General features: G+C 60.2%; 1 non-coding gene across 1 annotated transcript; it reads left to right on the top strand.

The window, feature by feature from the left end:
- The first annotated feature begins 7,116 nt into the window (after positions 1-7,116).
- Positions 7,117-8,931, top strand: LOC142790698 (small subunit ribosomal RNA). Its single transcript, XR_012889711.1, has one exon. It is a non-coding gene; the product is annotated as a small subunit ribosomal RNA (ribosomal RNA).
- Positions 8,932-10,000: the final 1,069 nt, after the last annotated feature.

Here is a 10,000-nt window from a genome sequence, read left to right as displayed (position 1 = left end):
TGCGCCGCCCCGGCTGACGCGGTTTTCGCGCCGCCCCGGCTGACGCGGTTTTCGCGCCGCCCCGGCTGACGCGGTTTTTGCGTCGCCCCGGCTGACGCGGTTCGGACTTTGCACTTTTTGGCTCACCCCGGCTGGCGGCCCACTCACTCGATCGCCAGGTCTGTTTGCCCCGGTGGTTCCACCGCCAGGCTTAAGCGCGAACTTTTTTTGTTTGTTTTCTTTTGATTAAGCGCAAGCTTTTTTCTTTGTTTTCTTTTGATTAAGCGCGGGCTTTTTTCTTTGTTTTTTTTTTGATTTCGCCCCGGCAGACGCGGTTTTTGCGCCGCCCCGGCTGACGCGGTTTTTGCCGCCCCGGCTGACGCAGTTCGGACTTAGCACTTTTCGGCTGTGCCTGGCTGGCGGCCCACTCACTCGATCGCCATGTCTGTTTGCCACAGTTTTCCCGGTGGTGCCGCACCCGGGCTCGCCCCGGCTGACGCAGTTTTCGCGCCGCCCCGGCTGACGCGGTTTCGTGCCGCCCCGGCAGACGCGGTTTTCGCGCCGCCCCGGCTGACGCGGTTTCGTGCCGCCCCGGCAGACGCAGTTCGGACTTAGCACTTTTCGGCTGTGCCTGGCTGGCGGCCCACTCACTCAATCGCCATGTCTGTTTGCCACAGTTTTCCCGGTGGTGCCGCACCCGGGCTCGCCCCGGCTGACGCAGTTTTCGCGCCGCCCCGGCTGACGCGGTTTCGTGCCGCCCCGGCAGACGCGGTTTTCGCGCCGCCCCGGCTGACGCGGTTTCGTGCCGCCCCGGCAGACGCAGTTCGGACTTAGCACTTTTCGGCTGTGCCTGGCTGGCGGCCCACTCACTCGATCGCCATGTCTGTTTGCCACAGTTTTCCCGGTGGTGCCGCACCCGGGCTCGCCCCGGCTGACGCAGTTTTCGCGCCGCCCCGGCTGACGCGGTTTCGTGCCGCCCCGGCAGACGCGGTTTTCGCGCCGCCCCGGCTGACGCGGTTTCGTGCCGCCCCGGCAGACGCAGTTCGGACTTAGCACTTTTCGGCTGTGCCTGGCTGGCGGCCCACTCACTCGATCGCCATGTCTGTTTGCCACAGTTTTCCCGGTGGTGCCGCACCCGGGCTCGCCCCGGCAGACGCGTTTTTTTTTTCTTTCGCCCCGGCTGACGCAGTTTTCGCGCCGCCCCGGCTGACGCGGTTTCGTGCCGCCCCGGCAGACGCGGTTTTTTTGCGCCGCCCCGGCTGACGCGGTTTTTGCCGCCCCGGCTGACGCAGTTCGGACTTGGCACTTTTTGGCTGAGCCTGGCTGGTGGCCCACTCACTCGATCGCCATGTCTGTTTGCCACAGTTTTCCCGGTGGTGCCGCACCCGGGCTTGCCCCGGCAGACGCGTTTTTTTTTTTCTTTCGCCCCGGCTGACGCAGTTTTCGCCCCGCCCCGGCTGACGCGGTTTCGTGCCGCCCCGGCAGACGCGGTTTTTTGCGCCGCCCCGGCTGACGCGGTTTTTGCCGCCCCGGCTGACGCAGTTCGGACTTTGCACTTTTTGGCTGAGCCTGGCTGGCGGCCCACTCACTCGATCGCCATGTCTGTTTGCCACAGTTTTCCCGGTGGTGCCGCACCCGGGCTCGCCCCGGCAGACGCGTTTTTTTTTTTCCTTCGCCCCGGCAGACGTGGTTCCCCCCCCCCCCTCCGTCTTTCTTTTTGTTTTTTTTTTCGCCGCGGCTGAAGTGGATTTTTCGGTGCCTCGACGCCCCGGTAGTCGCGGTTTTTCCGTTTCCGCACGGCCCCGGCTGACGCTGCTCGGTCACAGTCGCCTTTTGTGAGGATTGCAGACTTCTTGAGCGCGGGTGTTTTTTTTTGTTGTTGTTGTTGTTTTATTACGCATTCGCTCCAGCAGACGCTGTTTAGACTTTTTGTTTCCTCTTTTATCCTGCGACGAGGTGACGAGGTTTATTCGGTGCCCCGCCGCCCCGGCTGAAGTGATTTTTCCTGTCCCGTGCCGCCCCGGCTGACGCGGTTGGGACTTCGCGTTTGTTCGGCCGCCACGGGTTTTGGCGCACTCGCTCGGTTGCTTGTTGTTGCCACTTGTTGCGAACCCAGGTTTCTTGAGCGAGCGCGGGCGTTTTTTCTTCCTTTCTTTCTTTGTTCTATGTGTTAGCGAATCGGCCTTTAATATCACACGAGGACTCACAACCAACAATTTTCAGTTTGAAGTGTAAAAAATCTGCAGGTGTTGACGTAACTGACTTGCCCCGTACCCTTGAGTACATCCATGAAGTTCTCGTAGTACTACTAAATCGCATTATTCCAAGTGGAGAAATTCCCATAAACTTGCAAACCTCTACACGAAAATCGGTGCGCGTGATAAAGTTGAAAATTATCGTCCGATATCAAATGTGCCTTCTATAACACAAATTCTAGGAAAAAAAAAAAACACTTGTTCGCCGTTTTCTGCGCCGTGACTGGCAGCACTCCGGCGAAGCGAAACGGGGTCGATTCGAGCACGATATCGGCGTCTTTCGACGTGCTCGCCGGCGACCGTCGCACGAGTACGTCGCACGAGCGCGTCTGCCGGGGCGCCGTTTGCGAAGCCGACGCAAAAGTGGGAACCGCCGCTCGGATGATCGCCGCTTTCGGCAGAGTGAGTGTTGGCACTCCGGGGAAGCGAAACAGCGTGAATGCGCCCACGAAATCGGCGTATTTTGAAGTGCCCGCCGGCGACCGTCGCACGAGTACGGTAAACCGCGTCAGCCGGGGCGTAGTTCGGGACGCCGACGAAAAAGTGGGAAGCGCAACTCGGATCTTCGCCGTTTTTGCAGGAGTGAGTGGCGGCCCTCCTGCGAGACCAAGAAGCATCGATTCGTGCACGAATTCGGCGCCTTTCGACGTGATCGCCGGCGACCGTCGCTCGAGTAGGGCAAACCGCGTCTGCCGGGGCGGGCTTCGGGACGCCGATGCGAAAGTGGGAAACGCTGCTCGGATGTTCGCCGTTTTTGGCCGAGTGAGTGCTGGCACTCGGGCGAAGCCAAACGGGGCCGATTACGGCACGATATCGGCGTCTTTCGACGTGCCCGGCGGCGACCGTCGCACGAGTACGGTAAACCGCGTCAGCCCGGGCGGAGTTCGGGACGCCGATGCGAAAGTGGAGAACGCCGCTCGGATCTTCGCCGTTTTTGGAGGAGTGAGTGGCGGCACTCCGGAGAAGCCAAGGAGCGCCAATTAGCGCACGATATCGGCGTCTTTCGACGCGCTCGCCGGCGACCGTCGCACGAGTAGGGCAAACCGCGTCTGCCGGGGCGGGGTTTACGACGCCGACGCAAAAGTGGGAACCGCCGCTCGGATGTTGGCCGTTTTTGGCAGAGTGAGTGCTGGCACACCGGCGACGCGAAAGAGCGCGAAAGCGCCCACGAAAGTGGCGTATTTGGACGTGCTTGACGGCGACCGCTGCAGGAGTACGAAAAACCACGTCAGCTGGGGCGAGCGACCCACGGCGGTCTGGGTGCTTATCGCTGCTATTATAGGGGCACCCCGGCAGACGCAGAAAAAAAAATTTTTTTTCGACCTTCTTTTTTGCTGGTCGAGCTCGGGTAACCCAGGTCGCAATGGGAGCCGCGCACGAAAGCGGCGTCGCGAGACGCGTTCGCGGTCGCTAGTCGCACGAGCTCGGCAACCGCGTCAGCCGGCGCGGAGTTCGGGATGCCGACGGCTAAGTGGGTACCGCTGCTCGGATGTTCGCCGTTTTTGGCCGAGTGAGTGCTGGCACTCCGGCGAAGCGAAACGGGGCCGATTCGGGCACGATATCGGCGTATTTCGACGTGCTCGCCGGCGACCGTCGCACGAGTACGGCAAAGCGCGTCTGCCGGGGCGAGGTTTGCGATGCCGACGAAAAAGTGGGAAGCGCCGCTCGGATCTTCGCCGTTTTTGCAGGAGTGAGTGGCGGCCCTCCTGCGAGACCAAGAAGCATCGACTCGCGCACGATATCGGTGTCTTTCGACGTGCCCGCCGGCCACCGCCGCACGAGTACGGCAAACCGCGTATGCCGGGGCGGGGTTGGCGACGCCGACGCAAAAGTGGGAACCGCCACTAGGATGTTCGCCGTTTTTGGCAGAGTGAGTGCTGGCACACCGGCGACGCGAAAGAGCGCGAAAGCGCCCACGAAAGTGGCGTATTTGGACGTGCTTGACGGCGACCGCTGCAGGAGTACGAAAAACCACGTCAGCCGGGGCGAGCGACCCACGGCGGTCTGGGTGCTTATCGCTGCTATTATAGGGGCACCCCGGCAGACGCAGAAAAAAAAAATTTTTTTTCGACCTTCTTTTTTGCTGGTCGAGCTCGGGTAACCCAGGTCGCAATGGGAGCCGCGCACGAAAGCGGCGTCGCGAGACGCGTTCGCGGTCGCTAGTCGCACGAGCTCGGCAACCGCGTCAGCCGGCGCGGAGTTCGGGATGCCGACGGCTAAGTGGGTACCGCTGCTCGGATGTTCGCCGTTTTTGGCCGAGTGAGTGCTGGCACTCCGGCGAAGCGAAACGGGGCCGATTCGGGCACGATATCGGCGTATTTCGACGTGCTCGCCGGCGACCGTCGCACGAGTACGGCAAAGCGCGTCTGCCGGGGCGAGGTTTGCGATGCCGACGAAAAAGTGGGAAGCGCCGCTCGGATCTTCGCCGTTTTTGCAGGAGTGAGTGGCGGCCCTCCTGCGAGACCAAGAAGCATCGACTCGCGCCCGATATCGGTGTCTTTCGACGTGCCCGCCGGCCACCGCCGCACGAGTACGGCAAACCGCGTATGCCGGGGCGGGGTTGGCGACGCCGACGCAAAAGTGGGAACCGCCACTAGGATGTTCGCCGTTTTTGGCAGAGTGAGTGCTGGCACTCCGGCGAAGCGAAAGAGCGCGAATGCGCCCACGAAAGTGGCGTGTTTGGACGTGCTTGACGACGACCACCGCAGGAAAACGAAAAACCACGTCAGCCGGGGCGAGCGACCCATGGCGGTCTGGGTGCTTATCGCTGCTATTATAGGGGCACCCCGGCAGACGCAAAAAAAAAAAATTTTTTTTCGACATTCTTTCTTGCTCGTCGACCTCGGGTGACCCAGGTCGCAGTGGGAGCCGCGCACGAAAGCGGCGTCGCGAGACGGCTTCGCGGTCGCTAGTCGCACGAGCTCGGCAACCGCGTCTGCCGGGGCGGAGTTCGGGACGCCGACGGCTAAGTGGGAACCGCCGCTCGGATGTTCGCCGTTTGTGGCCGAGTGAGTGCTGGCACTCCGGCGAAGCCAAACGGGGCCGATTCCGGCACGATATCGGCGTCTTTCTACGTGCTCGCCGGCGACCGTCGCACGAGTACGGCAAAGTGCGTCTGCCGGGGCGGGGTTTGCGACGCGTACGCAATAGTGAGAACCGTCGCTCGGATGTTCGTCGTCTTTCGCCGAGCCAGTGCTGGCACTCCGGCGAAGCCGAACGGAGCCGATTCGGGCACGATATCGGCGTCTTTCCACGTGCTCGCCGGCGACCGTCGCACGAGTACGGTAAACCGCGTCAGCCGGGGCGGAGTTCGGGACGCCGATGCGAAAGTGGGAAGCGCCGCTCGGATCTTCGCCGTTTTTGGAGGAGTCAGTGGCGGCACTCCGGTGAAGCCAAGGTGCGCCAATTCGCGCACGATATCGGCGTCTTTCGACGTGCCCGCCGGCCACCGTCGCACGAGTACGGCAAACCTCGTCTGCCGGGGCGGGGTTTGCGACGCCGACGCAAAAGTGGGAACCGCCGCTCGGATGTTCGCCGTTTTTGGCAGAGTGAGTGCTGGCACTCCGGCGAAGCGAAAGAGCGTGAATGCGCCCACGAAAGTAGCGTATTTGGACGTGCTTGACGGCGACCGCCGCAGGAGTACGAAAAACCACGTCAGCCGGGGCGAGCGACCCACGGCGGTCTGGGTGCTTATCGCTGCTATTATAGGGGCACCCCGGCAGACGCAGAAAGAAAAAAAAAAAAAAATGGGGACATGGCGTGCGTCACCGTGCGGCTTCGCAGCGTTGCCGAAGTCGCCGAGCCCTTCGACTGAGCCGAACGGCGGACAGGGAACGTTGGTCGGCCGTTCTAACCTGTCGGTGCCACGCCGAGACGTCGTTAAGGAAAACCGCGTCGTGGGCCTCTACGACGCCGTCGAGTCGTTGTACGTTTGGTGTCCAGCGTGTCGGCGGCGAGTAGCGGACACGTCGTTCACGACTTCGGTCTTTCGCAGTCGACGCGAACTTGCGGAGAGTCGTGGTGCCTCACGTTTTCGGCAGAAACCGCGGCGGAATTTTCCCGTGCGTGCGCGCACGACCTCGGTGCTGTGCCGTCAGCGTAGTGTTGCACAAACTCGTGGCCTACCCAAGGTGCGGTACGTTTGCGGCCGTATCCTCGGTGGGAATTTCGTGAGTAGGGTCGCAAATTCTACGACCTCGGCGGGTTTGAGAGCGACGTAGACTTGTGGCACGCTCAACGTGCCACACGTTTCGGGGCACACCCGCGGTGAAATTTTCTCGAGTACGCTCGTATTAGTGCCCAAGGAGGTCTGGGTACTTATCGCTGCTATTATGTGGGGGTTCTCGTGAGCGGCGTACGCGAAAGCGACCGGGTGTCTGATATGCGGCGGGCTTCGGCCTCGTCAAGCGTGTCCTCGGGTCTGCTCCAGGGGAATCCACGGCAGTCGTCTGCAGCCTCATCCGCTTGATGCGTTAGGGGCTGGTTGTCGGACGGTGCCGTTTTACCACGATATCGAGGTGTGTTCCGTGTCGTCCTCGGGCGATTCAGATGCGAAAGCGCCGAAGACGCGGGCGTGACCCGTCGTCTGGCGGCTTTGCAGTCTCGGCTCCGTTGCTAGTTCCGGCCGGTCCACCGACAGTGCAGCGGGCTTGGGCAACCCGCACGGCGCGACCGAGTCGATGCAACGAAAAAGAGCGAGCATGAACGTGCTTCTTGCCGCACGGCTCCCACTCGTCTTTCGGGAAGGTTGTGCCGTAGCGAGCTCGAACGCCGTCATCTCGGAGTGCAAAATAAGCGTGTTGGGGCGCCTGAAGGTGGCCTCCGCCGCACACAGACTGCGTCCGGCCCGCCGAAGGCGAGGACGGACGCGCAGTCGAACGATTACCTGGTTGATCCTGCCAGTAATCATATGCTTGTCTCAAAGATTAAGCCATGCATGTCTAAGTACATGCCGAAATAAGGCGAAACCGCGAATGGCTCATTAAATCAGTTATGGTTCCTTAGATCGTTTCTTCCTACTTGGATAACTGTGGCAATTCTAGAGCTAATACATGCAGTGAGCCTGGAGCCCTTTGGGTAACGGGTGCTTTTATTAGACCAAGATCGATCGGGTTTCGGCCCGTATTGTGTGGTGACTCTGGATAACTTTGTGCTGATCGCATGGCCACGAGCCGGCGACGTTTCTTTCAAGTGTCTGCCTTATCAACTTTCGATGGTAGGTTACTTGCTTACCATGGTTGTTACGGGTAACGGAGAATCAGGGTTCGATTCCGGAGAGGGAGCCTGAGAAACGGCTACCACATCCAAGGAAGGCAGCAGGCGCGCAAATTACCCACTCCCGGCACGGGGAGGTAGTGACGAAAAATAACAATACGGGACTCTTTTGAGGCCCCGTAATTGAAATGAGTACACTCTAAATCCTTTAACGAGGATCAATTGGAGGGCAAGTCTGGTGCCAGCAGCCGCGGTAATTCCAGCTCCAATAGCGTATACTAAAGCTGCTGCGGTTAAAAAGCTCGTAGTTGGATCTCAGTTCCAGACGAGTAGTGCATCTACCCGATGCGACGGCTCGGACTGAACATCATGCCGGTTCTTTCTTGGTGCACTTCATTGTGTGCCTCGAGATGGCCGGTGCTTTTACTTTGAAAAAATTAGAGTGCTCAACGCAGGCGAGTCGCCTGAATAAACTTGCATGGAATAATAGAACAAGACCTCGTTTCTGTTCTGTTGGTTTTTGGAATACGAGGTAATGATTAAGAGGGACGGACGGGGGCATTCGTATTGCGGCGCTAGAGGTGAAATTCTTGGACCGTCGCAAGACGAACTACTGCGAAAGCATTTGCCAAGAATGTTTTCATTGATCAAGAACGAAAGTCAGAGGTTCGAAGGCGATCAGATACCGCCCTAGTTCTGACCATAAACGATGCCAACCAGCGATCCGCCTGAGTTACTCAAATGACTCGGCGGGCAGCTTCCGGGAAACCAAAGTATTTGGGTTCCGGGGGAAGTATGGTTGCAAAGCTGAAACTTAAAGGAATTGACGGAAGGGCACCACCAGGAGTGGAGCCTGCGGCTTAATTTGACTCAACACGGGAAAACTTACCCGGCCCGGACACTGGGAGGATTGACAGATTGAGAGCTCTTTCTTGATTCGGTGGATGGTGGTGCATGGCCGTTCTTAGTTGGTGGAGCGATTTGTCTGGTTAATTCCGATAACGAACGAGACTCTAGCCTATTAAATAGGTGCGGGGTTCCCAGCACCTTACAACCTTCTTAGAGGGACAAGCGGCTCCTAGCCGCACGAAACAGAGCAATAACAGGTCTGTGATGCCCTTAGATGTCCGGGGCCGCACGCGCGCTACACTGAAGGAAGCAGCGTGTCTTTATCCCTGTCTGAAAAGACTGGGTAACCCGTGGAACTTCTTTCGTGATTGGGATAGGGGCTTGCAATTGTTCCCCTTGAACGAGGAATTCCCAGTAAGCGCGAGTCATAAGCTCGCGTTGATTACGTCCCTGCCCTTTGTACACACCGCCCGTCGCTACTACCGATTGAATGATTTAGTGAGGTCTTCGGACCGATGTCCGGCGCGGCCTTTCGGTTGCGCCGGTCTGTTGGAAAGATGACCAAACTTGATCATTTAGAGGAAGTAAAAGTCGTAACAAGGTTTCCGTAGGTGAACCTGCGGAAGGATCATTAACGGATTGTGAAGGGTGAGCGCCTCAGCTGCGTCTGCGCCCGACACTTTCTGCCGCTGACCCCGTTTGGACGCGGGGTCGGCTTTTCCCCACGGGGCTGCCTGAATGTGGAGCGGCACCCCGTGACAAATTGTTGCGCCCAGCGGACGCCAACACCGCGACCTTGGACGGTCGGCCAGGTGGCGGACGCGGGTACAAACGGCGCAACGCACTCATAGGTCGGCTTTCGACCCGCCACTGCACCGTGGCTCGAAGCGCTCGAAATGCGCGACCCGACCGCTGCGGGACCGCCTAGTACTGTAAACAGGAGCGGCGGAGCGCGAACGGCGAGTCGTGGTTACGTCGGTAGAAGGCGAGGCTGCGCGTTCCCGAAACGCCAGCCGAGTGCCCTCCCGACCGTTCGAGCGTGCAAGAACGAGACCCGACAATCGCGCGGCGACTGCCAAGTACGAGAGGAACGGCACAAGCGTCGGCGGTCGGTCAAGGAACTGGCGATGTGACGGGTCCGCTGTGCACCAGTGCATACCGTCCCGCCGTCCGCGGCAAGCGCCTCCGCGTCCTCGGGTGACGGAGGCTGCCGGTCGGTTCTTGCAGGCGAGGGATCTCGCTGGCACCGGTTCGCGTTGACGCGCGGCCGGTCATGGCACGGCGATGCGACGGCCGAGGTGCGCAGTACTCGATGGAGGAACCGCACGCTCCGATGACCGTCCCGCCCTCCGCGGCGTATGCGTACCGACCGTAATGGTTGCAGCAGCGCCGGCCGGCTTTTGAATTCGCCACACGAAACACGGTGCGAGATCGCGGTTAGGGGAGCGTCGACGTTGCCAGGCGTTTTGCTTGCTGCCGAGGGAAAGGCGGCACGGCCACGTCGCGCTCGTCGCGATTAGCGGGTCTGCGCGCTTTGGGAAGGTGCCGCAACGACTTGCCGAAAGAGGAAGCACGGAAGAACGAGGGACTTGGACGTCCCGACAATTGAACGCACTTGCGGCCAGGCCCTTGCTGGCTTCGTTCTTCCGCCTCGAGTAGGCTCGTACGCGGCTCCGGCGCCGAAAGTGGTCCTTGGCACCGAC

The sequence above is a fragment of the Rhipicephalus microplus genome, unplaced genomic scaffold, assembly GCF_043290135.1.
Source record: "Rhipicephalus microplus isolate Deutch F79 unplaced genomic scaffold, USDA_Rmic scaffold_117, whole genome shotgun sequence".
Classification (NCBI taxonomy): Eukaryota; Metazoa; Arthropoda; class Arachnida; order Ixodida; family Ixodidae; genus Rhipicephalus; species Rhipicephalus microplus.
This window is presented reverse-complemented; position numbering and strand designations above follow the sequence as displayed.